The sequence below is a fragment of the Pristiophorus japonicus genome, chromosome 23 (assembly GCF_044704955.1).
Source record: "Pristiophorus japonicus isolate sPriJap1 chromosome 23, sPriJap1.hap1, whole genome shotgun sequence".
Classification (NCBI taxonomy): domain Eukaryota; kingdom Metazoa; phylum Chordata; class Chondrichthyes; family Pristiophoridae; genus Pristiophorus; species Pristiophorus japonicus.
The window spans coordinates 34,014,158-34,032,824 of NC_091999.1; the positions used below are offsets into that span (position 1 = coordinate 34,014,158).

Here is an 18,667-nt window from a genome sequence, read left to right on the forward strand (position 1 = left end):
GGAAACGGAGACTTTTTCAGGAATCTGTGGTGTTCTGATACAGAGAGATGGATGATTGAGTTATATCTTAGTAACATTTAAAAACACACAGACGCAGTAGTCGTGGCCGAGTGGTTAAGGCGATGGACTAGATATCCATGGGAGTTTACCCGCGCAGGTTCGAATCCTGCCGACTACGGATTTCAGCATTTTTCATTCAATTTCAGACTTTAACCAGGTCCCTGCAAAACGGATCCTGAGTTGGATGGAATAACGTCGCACACCTTTCAACACTGACATGTTATTCTCATTTTCATTAATCTGCAATATTTACGATACATGCGGATAGAAAAACGCAAAAATCAGCTAAATTCGCGACAGTGATTCAGCCTGTCTATCCCTCTATATGTCTAAGGCACTCTGTGTATGTCCATTGGTGCATCTATATTTTTGGTTATGTATGCGTGTGTGTCTCTGTGTCTGTCTATCTGTGTGTGTGTCTCTGTGTCTGTCTATCTGTGTATATGTCTCTGTGTATGCGCAACTGTCTGCGGATATCATCACCATGAATTTGGTATGTCCTGGAACTTTTAAAAAAGATTTGGGGAAAATAATACGGTTGTGACATTTGATATCGGCTTTGCTTCAGCGACAGCATTTTCGACTTCAAGTCCCACTCCTGAGACTTGAGCATATAATCTTGGTTGACACTCAAGTGCAGTACTTGGGGAATTTTGCATTGTTGAAGATGTTGACTTTCGGATGAAATGTTAAATTGTAGCTCCATCTGCTCTCTCGGGTGAATGTGAATGTTCCGACAGCATTATTCGATAAAGAGTACTGAGTTGCCCCCATGTCACTTTTATATAAATATTCTGAAATGCTCACTGAAAACCTGTGTGTATGCGTGTGTCTGTGAGGGTGGAGCTCAAGCCCAGATTCTCACAGAGACAGAATGTGAAGGTTCACAAGTCCAGAATGGCCGAGTGTATAAGTCGTTGCATTTAAGATCCAATGGGTTTATAGTTACGTGGGTTCGAACCCCACTCCTGGTAACTCTTGAATTTAACACCGATTTTCTCCCATCCTGCTCATTGATACCCTAATGCCTTCTGTTGAAACTGTAACTCTGTCACATTCTCAACTGACCAAGAAATGGGATTGTGAAGTGCCTCTCACTCTATGTCTTTAGAGAGCTCTGTATATCTTTACGTGTTTGAGTCTCTGACTCAATGTGTCTGAGGACCAACAAGCTGAATTCAGGGAACTAGGAGTTAAATTAAAAAGTAGGATTTCAAAGGTCGCAAACTCATAATTGCTACCAGCGCCACCTGCTAGTCGGAGCAGGAATCGCAGGATAGCTCAGATGAATCCGTGGCTTGAAGTGTGGTGCAGATGGGAGGGATTCAAGTTCTGGGACTTTGGAACCGGTTCTGCGGGAGGTGGGACCAGAACGAAACCGGACGGTCTGCACCTGGGCAGGACCAGAACCAATGTTCAAGGGGGAGTGCATGCTAGCGTTTCTGGGGAGGGTTTAAAGTTATATGGCAGGGCGACGGGAGACAGAGGGAAGTAGAATGGGCGCAGAAGTGAAAGAATAAAAGAAAAGGTGGAGGGCAGAGAAACCCACGGCAAAAATCAAATAGGGCCACTTTACAGCAAAATTCTAAAGGGACAACGTGTGTTAAAATAACAAGCCTGGAGATTCTGTGCCTCATTGCGAGGAGTATTCGTAATAAGCTGGACGAATTAACTGTACAAGCAACAATTACTGAATATGAAATAATTGACATCACGGAGACATGGCTCCAGGGTGACCAAGGCTGGGAATTCAACATTCAGGAAGCATAGACAGAAATGAAAAGGTGGTAGGGTAGCGTTGCTGGTTAAAGAGGAAATTAAGGCAATAGTGAGGAAATTAAGGCAATAGTAAGGAACGACATTAGCTTGGATGATGTGGAATATGAATGGGTGGAGCTGCGGAATACCAAAGGGAAGAAAACGCAAGTGGAGTTGTGTACAGATCAGCAGACAGTAGTAGTGAGGTTGGGGACAGCATCAAACAAGAAATTAGGGATGCGTGCCATAAAGATACAGCTGTTATCAAGGGCGACTTTACTTTACATGTAGATTGGGCTAACCAAACAGGTAGCAATATGGTGGAGGAGTATTTCCTCGAGCGTATTAGGGATGGTTTTCTCACTCAGTATATCGAGGGATCATCTAGAGGGCTGGCCATCCTAGACTGGGTGGTGTGTAATGAGAAAGGACCAATTAGCAATCTTGTTGTGCGAGGCCCCTTGGGAAAGAGTGACCATAATAAGGTAGAATTCTTCATTAAGGTGGCGAGTGACACAGTTAATTCAGAGACTAGGGTCCTGAATTTAAGGAAAGATAACTTCGATGGTATGAGGCGTGAATTTGCTAGAATAGACTGGCGAATGATACTTAAAGGGTTGAAGGTGGATAGGCCATGGCAAACATTTAAAGATCAAATGGATGAACTTCAACAATTGTATTTCCCTGTCTGGAGTAAAAATAAAACGGGGAATGTGGCTCAACCGTGGCTAACAAAGGAAATTAAGGATAGTGTTAAATCCAGGGAAGAGGCATATAAATTGGCCAGAAAAAGCTTCAACCTGAGGACTGGGAGGAATTTAGAATTCGGCAGAGGAGGACAAAGGGTTTAATTAGGAGGGGGAACATAGATTATGAGAGGAATCTTGCTGGGAACATAATAAAGTTCGATAGATATGTGAAGACAAAAAGATTAGAGAAGACAAACGTAGGTCCCTTGCAATCAGATTCAGGTGAATTTATAATGGGGAAGAAGGCAATTGTAGACCAGTTGAACAAGCACTTTGGTTCTGTCTTCACGATGGAAGAAACGCATAACCTTCCAGAAATACTAGGGCACCAAGGATCTAGCGAGAAGGAGGAACTGAAGGAAATCCTTATCAGTCAGGTAATTGTGTTCGGGAAATAAATGGGATTGAAGGCCGATAAATCCCCGGGGCCTGATAGTCTGCATTGGAAAGTACTTAAGGAAGTGGCCCTAGAAATAGCGGATGATCATTTTCGAACAGTCTATCGACTTTAGATCAGTTCATATGAACTGAAGGGTAAATAATGTAACACCACATTTTAAAAAAGGAGGGAGATAGAAAGCGGATAATTACAGACCGGTTAGCCTGACATCAGTAGTGGGGAAAATGTACGAATCAATTTATTAAAGATGAAATAGCAGCGCATTTGGAAAGCAGTGACAGGATCGGTCCAAGCTGCATGAATATATGAATGGGAAATCAAGCTCGACAAAACTTCTGGAATTATTTGAGGATGTAGCTAGTATAATGGACAAGGGCAACCAGTGGATGTGGTGTATTTGGACTTTCAAAAGGCTTTCAACAAGGTCCCACACACGTATTGATGTGCAAAGTTAAAGCACATGGTATTGGGGGTAATGTACTGACGTGGATAGAGAACTGGTTGGCAGAGAGAAAGCAGAGAGTCGGGATAAACGGTCCTTTTCAGAAAAGCAGGCAGTGACTAGTGGGGTGCCACAGCGCTCAGTGCTGGGATCCCAGCTATTTACAATATACATTAATGATTTAGATGAAGGAATTGAGTGTAATATCTTCAAGTTTGCAGATGATACTAACAGGGTGGCGGTGTGAGCTGTGAGGAGGACGCTAAGAGGCTGCAGGGTGACTTGGACCGGTTAGGTGAGAGGGCAAATGCTTGGCAGATGCAGTATAATGTGGATAAATATGAGGTTATCCACTTTAGTGGCAAAAACACGAAGGCAGAATATTATCTGTATGGCAGCAGATTTGGAAAACGGGAGCTGCAACGAGACCTGGGTGTCATGGTACATCAGTCATTGAAAGCTGGCATGCAGTTCCAGCAGGCAGTGAAGAAGGCAAATGGTATGTTGGCCTTCATAGCTAGGGGATTTGAGTATCGGCGCAGGGAGGTCTTACTGCAGTTGTACAGGACCTTTGTGAGACCTCACCTGGAATATTGTGTTCAGTTTTGGTCTCGTAATCTGAGGAAGGTCTTTCTTGCTATTGAGGGAGTGCAGCAAAGGTTTACCTGACTGATTCCCGGGATGGCAGGACTGACATATGAGGAGAGATTGAATCGACTGTGTCTCTGTGTCTGTCTATCTGTATATATGTCTCTGTGTATGTGCAACTGTCTGTGGAAATCATCACCGTGAACTTGGTATGTCCTGGAACATAAAAAAAAAAGACTTGGGGAAAGTAATACGGCTGTGAACTTTTGTCTCAGCTTTGGTTCAGTGGCAGCATTCTCGACTGAATCAGGAGTTTGTGTGTTCAAGTCGCACTCCTGAGACTTGAGCATATAATCTTTGCTAACACTCAACTGCAGGACTTGGGGAATTTTGCATTGTTGAAGCTGTTGACATTCGGATGAAATGTTAAATTGAAGCTCCGTCTGCGCACTCGGGTGGATGTGAGAGGTCCCAGAGCATTACTTCAAAAAGAATAGGAGAGTTGCCCCCGTGTCAATATTGCTAAAAATGATCGGAAATGCTCCCTGAATCCCGATGTGCATGTGTGTGGCTGTGGGGGTGGAGATGAAGCCCAGATTCTCACAGAGACAGAATCCAATTGCTGACGGGACCAGGATGGCCGAGTGGTTAAGGCGTTGGGCTGGTGATCCAATGGGTTTTTACGCTCGTGGGTTCGTATCCCAGTCCTGGTGATTGCTTAATTAAACAAAGATTGTTTTCCCATCCTGCTCAGTGATACCCGAATTTCATCTGTTGCATTTGCATTTTTCTGTAACTCGGTGACACTCTGAGCAGATAATGAAATGAAATTGTGCAATGTATCTGTGTCGCTAAGTCTCTGCCTCTCTCTCCATTTAGAGAGCTGTGTATGTGTTTGTGTATTTGAATCTTTGTCTCTCTCAGTCTGCCTCTCTCTGATTCACTCTGTCTGTCCCTTTTACTTTGTTTGTCTCTGTCTCTCAATCTGTCTCTTTCTCACGGTGTCAAGTTCTGTTCCAAAGGGATTCTCTCAGACTATCTGTCTGACTGTCTCTCTCTTTCCATCATCTCTGTCTGTCCATGTCTTTGCCTGTCTCTATTACTCCCTGCCTCTAACCTGATGAGTATTTCCATCATTTTCTGTTTTTGCCTCTTTGTCTCTCTCTCTATCTGTCTTTTTCTCTATCTGTCTCCCTCTTTGTCTCTCTCTTTGTCCCTGGCTTTTTCTTTTCATTCCATCACTATTTGCCTCCCTCTCTTTTTGGAGCACGCAAACACATCTCTGTGTATGTATGTTTTCAAGTCTTTGTCTCACTCAGTCTGACCCTCCGTCTCAGTCTCAAACTTTCTGTCTCTCTCTGTCTCTATCTCACTTTCTGTCACTCCCTGTTTCCCTGTTTGTCTCTGTTTCTCAATGTGTCTCTCTCTTTCTCACGGTGTCCAGTTCTGTTCCAATCGGATTCTCTCAGTCTCTCTTTCTGACTGTCTCACTCTTTCCCATCATCTCTGTCTGTCTATGTCTCTGCCTGTCTGTCTCTCTTTGTCTGTCTCTGTTAGTCCCTGTCTCTAACCTGATAAGAGTTTCCATCATTTTCTGCTTTTGTCTCTATCTCTCTCTCTCTATCTGTATCTCTCCTTGTCACTGTATTTATCATTGTCTTTCTCTCATTCTATCCCTCTCTCTCTTAATAGATCACACACACAGACCTCTGTATATGTATGTGTTTGAGTCTTTTTCTCACTCAGTCTGCCCCTCCTTCTCAGTCTCACACTTTCTGTCTCTCGTTGTCTCTATCTCGCTGTCTGTCTCTCCCTGTTTGTCGGTTTGCCTCTGTCTCTCAATGTGTCTGTCGACTTTTCATGGTGTCCAGTTCTATTCACAACTCGATTCCTGCTCTGACAGAACTGATGCTCGTCAGTTTCTCGTTTGTAAAGTGGTGAGTATCCCCGCCTGTCATGAGGAGTCCGGGGATCAAATCCCCGACGGGGAGGCAGTTGTTTCAAAATGTTGAATTTTACTTCTGTTTCTTGGAAGAGATTCATATTAAAAAGTTCCAGAGCAATATAGAACTGTAAAAATACAGGTAGAGGAGATTGCCTCTTCCTGATTTTGAGCAAACGGAGACTTTTTCATGATTCTTTGGCCGTCTGCTGCACAGAGATGGATGACTGAGTTGTTTCTGCGTAACGTTCAAGGAGGCAGAAATGCATTAGTCGTGGCCGAGTGGTTAAGGCGATGAACTCGAAATCCATTGAGTTTTCCCCATGCAGGTTCGAATCCTGCAGACTTCGATACCCAGCATTTTTCATTGCATTTCACAATTTAACCATGTCTCTACAAAACTGATCCTGAGATAGGTGGAATAACATCCCACACCTTTCAACACTGACATCTCTTTCTGATATTTATTAATCTGCAATATTAAAGATACATACGGATAGAAAAACTCAAAAAGCTGTCAAAGTTTATACAGTGATTCAGACTGCCTATCCTTCTATATGTCTAAGGCATCGGTGCATCTCCGTTGGTGCGTGTAACTGTCTGTGGAAATCACCACCATGAATTTGGTATGTCCTGGAACTTATAAAAAAGAATTGGGAAAAATAATACTGTTGTGAACTTTGGTATCGGCTTTGTTGCAGTGGCAGCAGTCTCGACTGAATCAGGAGTATGTGTGTTCAATTCCCACTCCTGAGACTTAAGCATATAATCTTGGTAAACACTCTAGTGCAGCACTTGGGGAATTTTGCATTGTTGAAGCTGTTGACGTTCGGATGAAATGTTAAATTGAAGCTCCGTCTGCACCCTCGTATGGATGTGAAACATCCCAGAGCATGACTCGAAAAAGAATAGGAGAGTTGCCCCCGTGTCAATATTACTAAAAATGTTCGTAAATGCTCACTGAAAAACGATGTGTATGTGTGTGTCTGTGGGAGTGGGGTTGAATCCAGATTCTCGCAGAGACAGAATCCAGATTGTGACAGGACCAGGATGGCCGCGTGGTTAAGGCGGTGGCTTTAAAATTCAATGGACTTTTCCCGCGTGGGTTTGTACCCCACTCCTGGTATCTCTTTAATTTAACACGGATTTCCTCCCATTCCGATCAGTGATACCGGATTTTCATCTGTTGAATCTGCAATTTTCTGTACCTATGTGACACTCTGAGCCGATAATGAAATGAAATTGTGAAATGTATCTGTGTCGCTCGGTCTCTGCCTCTCTCTCTCTTTCGAGAGCTGTGTATGCGTTTGTATGTTTGAGTCTTTGTCTCAATCTATCTGTCCCTGTTTCTCGATTTGTCTCTGTCTCTCAATCTGTCTCTTTCTCACGGTGTCCACGTATGTCCCAATGGGATTCTCTCAGACTCTTTGTCTGACTGGCTCTCTCTTTCCCATCATTTCTGTCTGACCATGTCTTTGCCTGCCTCTGTTCGTCCCTGTCTCTAACCTGAGAAGTATTTCCATCATTTTCATTTTTTGTCTCTATCTCTCTCTCGCTATCTGTCTCTCTCCTTGTCACTGTCTTTATCATTGTATTTCTCTCACTCTTTCCCTCTCTTTCTTTATAAATCACACACACACATCTCTGTATATGTTTGTATTTGAGTCTTTTTCTCACTCAGTCTGCCTCAGACTCATAATTTCTGTCTCTCGTTGTCTCTATCTCGTTGTCTGTCTCTCCCTGTTTGTCGGTTTGTCTCTGTCTCTCAATACGTCGGTCGGCTTCTCATGGTGTCCAGTTCTGTTCACATCTCGATTCCAGAGCCACTATCTGTCAGTTCCTCGTTAGTATAGTGGTGAGTATCCCTGCCTGTCATGCGGGAGACTGGGGTTCAATTCGCCGACGAGGAGGCAGTTGTTTCAAATATACAAAGTTTTACTTTTGTTTCTTGGTATCGACTCATGTTGAAAAGTTCCAGAGTATATAGAACATTAAAAATACAGCAAGATCAGATTGCTACTTCCAGATTTTTAGCAAACGGAGACTGTTTCAGGGTTCTGTGGCCGTCTGCTGCACAGAAATGGATGACTGAGTTTTATCTGAGTAACATTTAAAGAGGCAGCGGACCAGTAGTTGTGGCCGAGTGGTTAAGACGATGGACTGAAAATCCATTGGGGTTTCCCCGTGCAGATTTGATTCCGGCCGACTGCGTTTCTCAGCATATTTCATTCTGTTTGATAATTTAACCAGGTTCATGCAAAATTGATTCTGAGATAGATGGAACAAAAGGCAGCCAAAGTAGCGACAGTGAACCTGCCTGTCTATCCATCTATTTGTATAAGGCTCTCTGTGTATATCTTGATCTGGGTGTCATGGTACATCAGTCAGTGAAAGTTGGCACGCAGGTGAAGCAGGCAAATGGCATGTTCGCCTTCATAGCTGGGTGATTTGAGTACAGGAGCAGGGAGGTCTGACTGCAGTTGTACAGAGCCTTGGTGGGGTCACACCTGGAATATTGTGTTTAGTTTTGTTCTCACAATCTGAGGAAGGACGTCCTTGCTATTGAGGGAGTACAGCGAAGATTCACCAGCTTGATTCCCGGGATGGCAGGACTGACATATGAGGAGAGACTGGATCAACTGGGCTGGTATCCACTGGAGTTTAGAAGAATGAGAGGCGCTCCCATAGAAATATATAAAATTCTGACGAGATTGGACAGGTTAGAGGCGGGTAGAATGTTCCCATTGCTGTGGAATTCGAGAACCAAGGGTGACAGTGTAAGATTAAGTGGTAAGGTATTTAGGACCGAAATGAGGAGAAACTTCTTCACTCTGGCATTCTCTACCGCAGAAAGTTGTTGAGGCCAGATCGTTAGATATATTCAAAACGGAGTTAGATATGGCCCTTACGGCTAAAGGGATCAAGGGGTATAGAGAGAAAGCAGGAAAGGGGTACTGAGGTTGAATGATCAGCCATGATCTTATTGAATGATGGTGCAGGCTCGAAGGGCCGAATGGCCTACTCCTGCAACTAATTTATTTGTTTCCATGTTTCTATGTTGATGCGTGTATATTTTTGGTTATTGTGTGTGTGTGTGTCTGTGTATGTCTGTCTGTATGCATGTCTCTGTGTATGTGCAACTGTCTATGGAAATCATCACCATGAATTTGGTGCGTCCTGGAAATTTTAAAAAGCTTCGGGAAAATAATACGGTTGTGATCTTTGGTATCGGCTTTTTTTCAGTGGCTCCATTCTCGACTGAATCAGGAGGTAGTGTGTGTCAGTCGCACTCCTGAGACTTGAGCACGTCATCTTGGCTGACACTCAAATGCAGTGCTTGGGGAATTTTGCATTGTTGAAGCTGTTCACATTCCGATGAAATGTTAAATTGAAGCTTCATCTGCACCCTCGGGTGGATGTGAAAGGTCCCATAGCCTTCTCATGGTGTCCAGTTCTATTCACAGCTCGAATATTGCTTTGACAAAACTCATGCGCATCAATTTCTCGTGGGAAAGTGGTGAATATCCCCGCCTGTCACACGGGAGACCACGGTTCAATTCCCAAACGGGGCGGCTGCATTTTACAAAAGGCAGAATTTTGCTTCTGTTTCTTGGTATCGATTCATATTAAAAAGTTCCAGGGCAATATAGAGCAGCAGAAATACAGCCTCTTCCAGATTGTTAGCAAACGGTGACTTTTTCACTATTCTGTGGCCGTCTGCTGCACAGAGATGGATGGTTGAGTTTTAACTGAGTAACATTTAAAAAGGCGGCGAGCCAGTAGTCGTGGCCCATTGGTTAAGGCCATAGACTAAAAATCCATTCGGAATCCCCGCATAGATTTGAATCCTGCCGACTCCGTTTCTCAGCATATTTCATTCTGTTTGACAATTTAACCAGGTCCCTGCAAAACTGATTCTGAGATAGACGGAAAAACGTCCCACACCTTTCAATGCCGCCGCTATTTTCTTTCTTTCATTAATCTGCAATATTCACGATACATACGGATAGAAAATCGCAAAAATCAGCAAAAGTTGCGACAGTGATTCAGCCTGTCTATCCCTCGAGATGTCTAAGGCATCATTGCATGTCCGTTGGTGCGTGTAAATTTTTGTGTGTATGTCTCTGTGTCTGTCTATCTGTAAACATGTCTATGTGTATGTGCAACTGTCTGTGGAAATCATCACCATGAATTTGGTATGTCTTGGAACTTAAAAAAAAGACTTGGGAAAGTAATATGGCTGTGAACTTTTGTCTCAGCTTTGGTTCAGTGGCAGCATTCTTGACTGAATCATGAGTTTTTGTGTTCAAGTCGCACCCCTGAGACTTGAGCATATAATCTTGGCTAACACTCAACTGCAGCATTTGGGGAAATTTGCATTGTTGAAACTGTTGACTTTCGGATGAAATGTTAAATTGAAGCTCCGTCTGCGCACTCAGGTGGTTGTGAGAGGTCCCAGAGCATTACTCGAAAAAGAATAGGAGAGTTGCCCCTGTGTCAATATTCCGAAAAATGTTCGCAAATACTCCCTGAAACCCGATGTGTTTGTGTGTGTCTGTGGAGGTGGAGTTGAAGCCCAGATTCTCACATAGACAGAATCCAATCGCTGACGGCACCAGGATGGCCGAGTGGTTAAGGCGTTGGGCTTAAGAGCCAATGGGTTTATACCCGCGTGGGTTCGAACACCACTCCTGGTAATTGCTTAATTTAGCAGTGATTTCTCCCATTCTGCTCAGTGATAACTGATTTTCATCTGTTGCATTTGCATTTTTCTGCAGCTCGGTGACAATCTGAGCAGATAATGAAATGAAATTGTGAAATGTATCTGTATCGCTCAGTCTCTGCCTCTCGCTCTGTCTTTAGAGAGCTGTATATATATTTGTGTGTTTGAGTCTTTGTCTCTCTCAGTCTGCCTCTCTCTGATTCACTCTGTCTGTCCCTGTTTCTCTGTTTGTCTCTGTCTCTCAATCTGTCTCCTTCACACGGTATCCAGTTCTGTTCCAATGGGATTCTGTCATACTCTCCATCTGACTGTCTCGTTCTTTTCCATCATCTCTGTCTTTGCCTGTCTCTGCTCGTCCCTGTCTCTAACCTGATGAGTATTTCCATCATTTTCTGTTGTTGTCTCGATGTCTCTCTCTCACTATTTATCTTTCTCTCTATCTGTCTCCCTCTTTGTCGCTCTCCTTGTCCCTGTCTTTCTCTCACTCTTTCCCTCCCTCTCTTTATAAATCACACAAACACATCTCTGTATATGTATGTGTTTGAGACTTTGCCTCACTCAGTCTGACCCTAACTCTCAGTCTCATACTTTCTGTCTCTCTCTGTCTCTACCTCGCTGTCTGTCTCTCCCTGTTTGTCGGTTTGTCTCTGTCTCGCAATGTGTCTGTCGACTTCTCATGGTGTCCAGTTCTATTCACAGCTCGAATATTGCTTTGACAAAACCCACGCGCATCAATTCCTCGTGGGAAAATGGTGAATATCCCCGCCTCTCACACGGGACACCACGGTTCATTTCCCTAATGGGGAGGCTGCATTTTACAAAAGGCAGAATTTTGCTTCTGTTTCTTGGTATAGATTCATATTAAAATGTTCCAGAGCAATATAGAGCAGCAAAAATACAGCCTCTTCCAGATTTTTAGCAAACGGTGACTTTTTCACTATTCTGTGGCCGTCTGCTGCACATAGATGGATGGTTGAGTTTTAACTGAGTAACATTAAAAAAGTCAGCGAGCCAGTAGTCGTGGCCCATTGGTTAAGGCCATAGGCTAAACATCCATTCGGGTTTCCCTGCATAGATTTGAATCCTGCCGACTCCGTTTCTCAGCATATTTCATTCTGTTTGACAATTTAACCAGGTCCCTGCAAAACTGATTCTGAGATAGACGGAACAACGTCCCACACCTTTCAATGCCGCCGCTATTTTCTTTCTTTCATTAATCTGCAATATTCACGATACATACGGATAGAAAATCGCAAAAATCAGCCAAAGTTGCGACAGTGATTCAGCCTGTCTATCCCTCGAGATGTCTAAGGCATCTGTGCATGTCCGTTGGTGCGTGTAAATTTTTGTGTGTGTGTCTCTGTGTCTGTCTATCTGTAAAAATGTCTATGTGTATGTGCAACTGTCTGTGGAAATCATCACCATGAATTTGGTATGTCCTGGAACATAAAAAAAAGAATTGGGAAAGTATATTGGCTGTGAACTTTTGTCTCAGCTTTGGTTCAGTGGCAACATTCTTGACTGAATCAGGAGTTTGTGTGTTCAAGTCGCACTCCTGAGACTTGAGCATATAATCTTGGCTAACACTCAACTGCAGCATTTGGGGAATTTTGCACTGTTGAAACTGTTGACTTTCGGATGAAATGTTAAATTGAAGCTCCGTCTACGCACTCGGGTGGTTGTAAGAGGTCCCAGAGCATTACTCGAAAAAGAATAGGAGAGTTGCCCCCGTGTCAATATTCCGAAAAATGTTCGCAAATACTCCCTGAAACCCGATGTGTTTGTGTGTGTCTGTGGAGGTGGAGTTGAAGCCCAGATTCTCACATAGACAGAATCCAATCGCTGACGGCACCAGGATGGCCGAGTGGTTAAGGCGTTGGGCTTAAGATCCAATGGGTTTATACCCGCGTGGGTTCGAACCCCACTCCTGGTAATTACTTAATTAAACAGTGATTTCTCCCATTCTGCTCAGTGATAACTGATTTTCATCTGTTACATTTGCATTTTTCTGCAGCTCGGTGACAATCTGAGCAGATAATGAAATGAAATTGTGAAATGTATCTGTATCGCTCAGTCTCTGCCTCTCGCTCTGTCTTTAGAGAGCTGTATATGTATTTGTGTGTTTGAGTCTTTGTCTCTCTCAGTCTGCCTCTCTCTGATTCACTATGTCTGTCCCTGTTTCTCTGTTTGTCTCTGTCTCTCAATCTGTCTCCTTCACACGGTATCCAGTTCTGTTCCAATGGATTCTGTCATACTCTCTGTCTGACTGTCTCGTTCTTTCCCATCATCTCTGTCTTTGCCTGTCTCTGCTCGTCCCTGTCTCTAACCTGATGAGTATTTCCATCATTTTCTGTTGTTGTCTCGATGTCTCTCTCTCTCTATTTATCTTTCTCTCTATCTGTCTCCCTCTTTGTCTCTCTCCTTGTCCCTGTCTTTCTCTCACTCTTTCCCTCCCTCTCTTTATAAATCACACAAACACATCTCTGTATATGTATGTGTTTGAGTCTTTGCCTCACTCAGTCTGACCCTAACTCTCAGTCTCAAACTTTCTGTCTCTCTCTGTCTCTACCTCGCTGTCAGTTTCTCCCTGTTTTGCTGTTTGTCACTGTCTCTCAATGTGCCTGTCTCTTTCTCACGATGTCCTGTTGTGTTCCAATGGGATTCTCTCAGTATCTGTCTGACTGTCTCACTCTTTCCCATCATCTCTGTCTATCTATGTCTCTGCCTGCCTGTCTCTCTTTGCCTGTCGCTGGTAGTTCCTGTCTCTAACCTGCTGAGAATTTCCAACATTTTCTTTTTATTTCTTTGTCTCTCTGTCTATCTGTCGCTCTCTTTCTCCATCTGTCTCTCTCCTTGTCACTTTCTTTATGATTGTCTTTCTCTCAATCTTTCCCTCTTTCTCTTTATAGATCACACACACAGATCTCTTTAGATGTATGTGTTTCAGAGTCTTTTTCTCACTCAGTCTGCCTCTCGTTTTCAGTCTCACACTTGCTGTCTCTCATTGTCTCGATCTCGCTGTCTGTCTCTCCCTGTTTGTCGGTTTGTCTCTGTCTCGCAATGTGTCTGTCGACTTCTAATGGTATCCAGTTCTATTCACAGCTCGAATATTGCTTTGACAAAACCCATGCGCATCAATTTCTCGTGGAAAAGTGGTGAATATCCCCGCCTGTCACACGGGAGACCACGGTTCAATTCCCTAACGGGGAGGCTGCATTTTACAAAAGGCAGAATTTTGCTTCTGTTTCTTGGTATCGATTCATATTAAAAAGTTCCAGGGCAATGTAGAGCAGCAGAAATACAGCCTCTTCCAGATTTTTAGCAAACGGTGACTTTTTCACTATTCTGTGGCCGTCTGCTGCACAGAGATGGATGGTTGAGTTTTAACTGAGTAACATTTAAAAAGGCGGCGAGCCAGTAGTCGTGGCCCATTGGTTAAGGCCATATACTAAAAATCCATTCGGAATCCCCGCATAGATTTGAATCCTGCCGACTCCGTTTCTCAGCATCTTTCATTCTGTTTGACAATTTAACCAGGTCCCTGCAAAACTGATACTGAGATAGACGGAACAACGTCCCACACCTTTCAATGCCGCCGCTATTTTCTTTCTTTCATTAATCTGCAATATTCACGATACATACGGAGAGAAAATCGCAAAAATCAGCCAAAGTTGCGACAGTGATTCAGCCTGTCTATCCCTCGAGATGTCTAAGGCATCTTTGCATGTCCGTTGGTGCGTGTAAATTTTTGTGTGTATGTCTCTGTGTCTGTCTATCTGTAAAAATGTCTATGTGTATGTGCAACTGTCTGTGGAAATCATCACCATGAATGTGGTATGTCCTGGAACTTAAAAAAAAGACTTGGGGAATGTAATATGGCTGTGAACTTTTGTCTCAGCTTTGGTTCAGTGGCAGCATTCTTGACTGAATCAGGAGTTTGTGTGTTCAAGTCGCACTCCTGAGACTTGAGCATATAATCTTGGCTAACACTCAACTGCAGCATTTGGGGAATTTTGCATTGTTGAAACTGTTGACTTTCGGATGAAATGGTAAATTGAAGCTCCGTCTACGCACTCGGGTGGTTGTGAGAGGTCCCAGAGCATTACTCGAAAAAGAATAGGAGAGTTGCCCCCGTGTCAATATTCCGAAAAATGTTCGCAAATACTCCCTGAAACCCGATGTGTTTGTGTGTGTCTGTGAAGGTGGAGTTGAAGCCCAGATTCTCACATAGACAGAATCCATTCGCTGACGGCACCAGGATGGCCGAGTGGTTAAGGCGTTGGGCTTAAGATCCAATGGGTTTATACCCGCGTGGGTTTGAACCCCACTCCTGGTAATTATTAATTAAACAGTGATTTCTCCCATTCTGCTCAGTGATAACTGATTTTCGTCTGTTGCATTTGCATTTTTCTGCAGCTCGGTGACAATCTGAGCAGATAATGAAATGAAATTGTGAAATGTATCTGTATCGCTCAGTCTCTGCCTCTCGCTCTGTCTTTAGAGAGCTGTATATATATTTGTGTGTTTGAGTCTTTGTCTCTCTCAGTCTGATTCACTATGTCTGTCCCTGTTTCTCTGTTTGTCTCTGTCTCTCAATCTGTCTCCTTCACACGGTATCCAGTTCTGTTCCAATGGGATTCTGTCATACTCTCTGTCTGACTGTCTCGTTCTTTCCCATCATCTCTGTCTTTGCCTGTCTCTGCTCGTCCCTGTCTCTAACCTTTGAGTATTTCCATCATTTTCTGTTGTTGTCTCGATGTCTCTCTCTCTCTATTTATCTTTCTCTCTATCTGTCTCCCTCTTTGTCGCTCTCCTTGTCCCTGTCTTTCTCTCACTCTTTCCCTCCCTCTCTTTATAAATCACACAAACACATCTCTGTATATGTATGTGTTTGAGTCTTTGCCTCACTCAGTCTGACCCTAACTCTCAGTCTCAAACTTTCTGTCTCTCTCTGTCTCTACCTCGCTGTCAGTTTCTCCCTGTTTTGCTGTTTGTCTCTGTCTCTCAATGTGCCTGTCTCTTTCTCACGGTGTCCAGTTGTGTTCCAATGGGATTCTCTCAGTCTCTGTCTGACTGTCTCACTCTTTCCCATCATCTCTGTCTATCTATGTATCTGCCAGCCTGTCTCTCCATGCCTGTCGCTGGTAGTTCCAGTCTCTAACCTGCTGAGAATTTCCAACATTTTCTTTTTATTTCTTTGTCTCTCTGTCTATCTGTCGCTCTCTCTCTCCATCTGTCTCTCTCCTTGTCACTTTCTTTATGATTGTCTTTCTCTCACTCTTTCCCTCTTTCTCTTTATAGATCACACACACAGATCTCTTTAGATGTATGTGTTTGAGAGTCTTTTTCTCACTCAATCTGCCTCTCGTTTTCAGTCTCACACTTGCTGTCTCTCGTTGTCTCGATCTCGCTGTCTGTCTCTCCCTGTTTGTCGGTTTGTCTCTGTCTCGCAATGTGTCTGTCGACTTCTCATGGTGTCCAGTTCTGTTCACAGCTCGAATATTGCTTTTGACAAAATCCATGCGCATCAATTCCTCGTGGGAAAGTGGTGAATATCCCCGTCTGTCACACGGGAGACCACTGTTCAATTCCCTAACGGGGAGGCTGCATTTTACAAAAGGCAGAATTTTGCTTCTGTTTCTTGGTATAGATACATTTTAAATAGTTCCAGGGCAATATAGAGCAGCAAAAATACAGCCTCTTCCAGATTTTTAGAAAACGGTGACTTTTTGACTATTCTGTGGCCGTCTGCTGCACAGAGATGGATGGTTGAGTTTTAACTGAGTAACATTAAAAAAGGCAACGAGCCAGTAGTCGTGGCCCATTGGTTAAGGCCATAGACTAAAAATCCATTCGGGTTTCCCTGCATAGATTTGAATCCTGCCGACTCCGTTTCTATGCATATTTCATTCTGTTTGACAATTTAACCAGGTCCCTGCAAAACTGATTCTGAGATAGACGGAACAACGTCCCACACCTTTCAATGCCGCCGCTATTTTCTTTCTTTCATTAATCTGCAATATTCACGATACATACGGATAGAAAATCGCACAAATAAGCCAAAGTTGCGACAGTGATTCAGCCTGTCTATCCCTCGAGATGTCTAAGGCATCTGTGCATGTCCGTTGGTGCGTGTAAATTTTTGTGTGTGTGTCTCTGTGTCTGTCTATCTGTAAAAATGTCTATGTGTATGTGCAACTGTCTGTGGAAATCAGCACCATGAATTTGGTATGTCCTGGAACTTAAAAAAAAGAATTGGGAAAGTAATATGGCTGTGAACATTTGTCTCAGCTTTGGTTCAGTGGCAGCATTCTTGACTGAATCAGGAGTTTGTGTGTTCAAGTCGCACTCTTGGGACTTGAGCATATAATCTTGGCTAACACTCAACTGCAGCATTTGGGGAATTTTGCATTGTTGAAACTGTTGACTTTCGGATGAAATGTTAAATTGAAGCTCCGTCTACGCACTCGGGTGGTTGTGAGAGGTCCCAGAGCATTACTCGAAAAAGAATAGGAGAGTTGCCCCCGTGTCAATATTCCGAAAAATGTTCGCAAATACTCCCTGAAACCCGATGTGTTTGTGTGTGTCTGTGGAGGTGGAGTTGAAGCCCAGATTCTCACATAGACAGAATCCAATCGCTGACGGCACCAGGATGGCCGAGTGGTTAAGGCGTTGGGCTTAAAATCCAATGGGTTTATACCTGCGTGGGTTCGAACCCCACTCCTGGTAGCTACTTAATTAAACAGTGATTTCTCCCACAATGCTCAGTGATAACTGATTTTCATCTGTTGCATTTGCATTTTTCTGCAGCTCGGTGACAATCTGAGCAGATGATGAAATGAAATTGTGAAATGTATCAATATCGCCCAGTCTCTGCCTCTCGCTCTGTCTTTAGAGAGCTGTATATGTATTTGTGTGTTTGAGTCTTTGACTCTCTCAGTCTGCCTCTCTCTGATTCACTCTGTCTCTCCCTGTTTCTCTGTTTGTCTCTGTCTCTCAATCTGTCTCCTTCACACGGTATCCAGTTCTGTTCAAATGGGATTCTGCCATACTCTCTGTCTGACTGTCTCATTCTTTCGCATCATCTCTGTCTTTGCCTGTCTCTGCTCGTCCCTGTCTCTAACCTGATGAGTATTTCAATCATTTTCTGTTGTTGTCTCGATGTCTCTCTCTCACTATTTATCTTTCTCTCTATCTGTCTCCCTCTTTGTCGCTCTCCTTGTCCCTGTCTTTCTCTCACTCTTTCCCTCCCTCTCTTTATAAATCACACAAACACATCTCTGTATATGTATGTGTTTGAGACTTTGCCTCACTCAGTCTGACCCTAACTCTCAGTCTCATACTTTCTGTCTCTCTCTGTCTCTACCTCGCTGTCTGTCTCTCCCTGTTTGTCGGTTTGTCTCTGTCTCGCAATGTGTCTGTCGACTTCTCATGGTGTCCAGTTCTATTCACAGCTCGAATATTGCTTTGACAAAACCCACGCGCATCAATTCCTCGTGGGAAAATGGTGAATATCCCCGCCTCTCACACGGGACACCACGGTTCATTTCCCTAATGGGGAGGCTGCATTTTACAAAAGGCAGAATTTTGCTTCTGTTTCTTGGTATAGATTCATATTAAAAAGTTCCAGAGCAATATAGAGCAGCAAAAATACAGCCTCTTCCAGATTTTTAGCAAACGGTGACTTTTTCACTATTCTGTGGCCGTCTGCTGCACATAGATGGATGGTTGAGTTTTAACTGAGTAACATTAAAAAAGGCAGCGAGCCAGTAGTCGTGGCCCATTGGTTAAGGCCATAGGCTAAAAATCCATTCGGGTTTCCCTGCATAGATTTGAATCCTGCCGACTCCGTTTCTCAGCATATTTCATTCTGTTTGACAATTTAACCAGGTCGCTGCAAAACTGATTCTGAGATAGACGGAACGACGTCCCACACCTTTCAATGCCGCCGCTATTTTCTTTCTTTCATTAATCTGCAATATTCACGATACATACGGATAGAAAA

At 43.6% G+C, this 18,667-nt stretch overlaps 6 non-coding genes and 1 pseudogene across 6 annotated transcripts; all 7 read left to right on the plus strand.

Annotated features, from left to right (window-relative positions):
• LOC139235475 (probable G-protein coupled receptor 139) overlaps positions 1-18,667 on the plus strand; it is a 71,525-nt pseudogene that overhangs the window by 34,120 nt on the left and 18,738 nt on the right.
• On the plus strand, positions 97-178 carry trnas-aga (transfer RNA serine (anticodon AGA)). Its single transcript has one exon. It is a non-coding gene; the product is annotated as a tRNA-Ser (tRNA).
• On the plus strand, positions 4,628-4,710 carry trnat-ggu (transfer RNA threonine (anticodon GGU)). Its single transcript has one exon. It is a non-coding gene; the product is annotated as a tRNA-Thr (tRNA).
• trnal-uaa (transfer RNA leucine (anticodon UAA)) lies at positions 10,554-10,636 on the plus strand. The gene has a single exon. It is a non-coding gene; the product is annotated as a tRNA-Leu (tRNA).
• On the plus strand, positions 12,513-12,595 carry trnal-uaa (transfer RNA leucine (anticodon UAA)). Its single transcript has one exon. It is a non-coding gene; the product is annotated as a tRNA-Leu (tRNA).
• On the plus strand, positions 14,916-14,998 carry trnal-uaa (transfer RNA leucine (anticodon UAA)). Its single transcript has one exon. It is a non-coding gene; the product is annotated as a tRNA-Leu (tRNA).
• trnal-uaa (transfer RNA leucine (anticodon UAA)) lies at positions 17,309-17,391 on the plus strand. The gene has a single exon. It is a non-coding gene; the product is annotated as a tRNA-Leu (tRNA).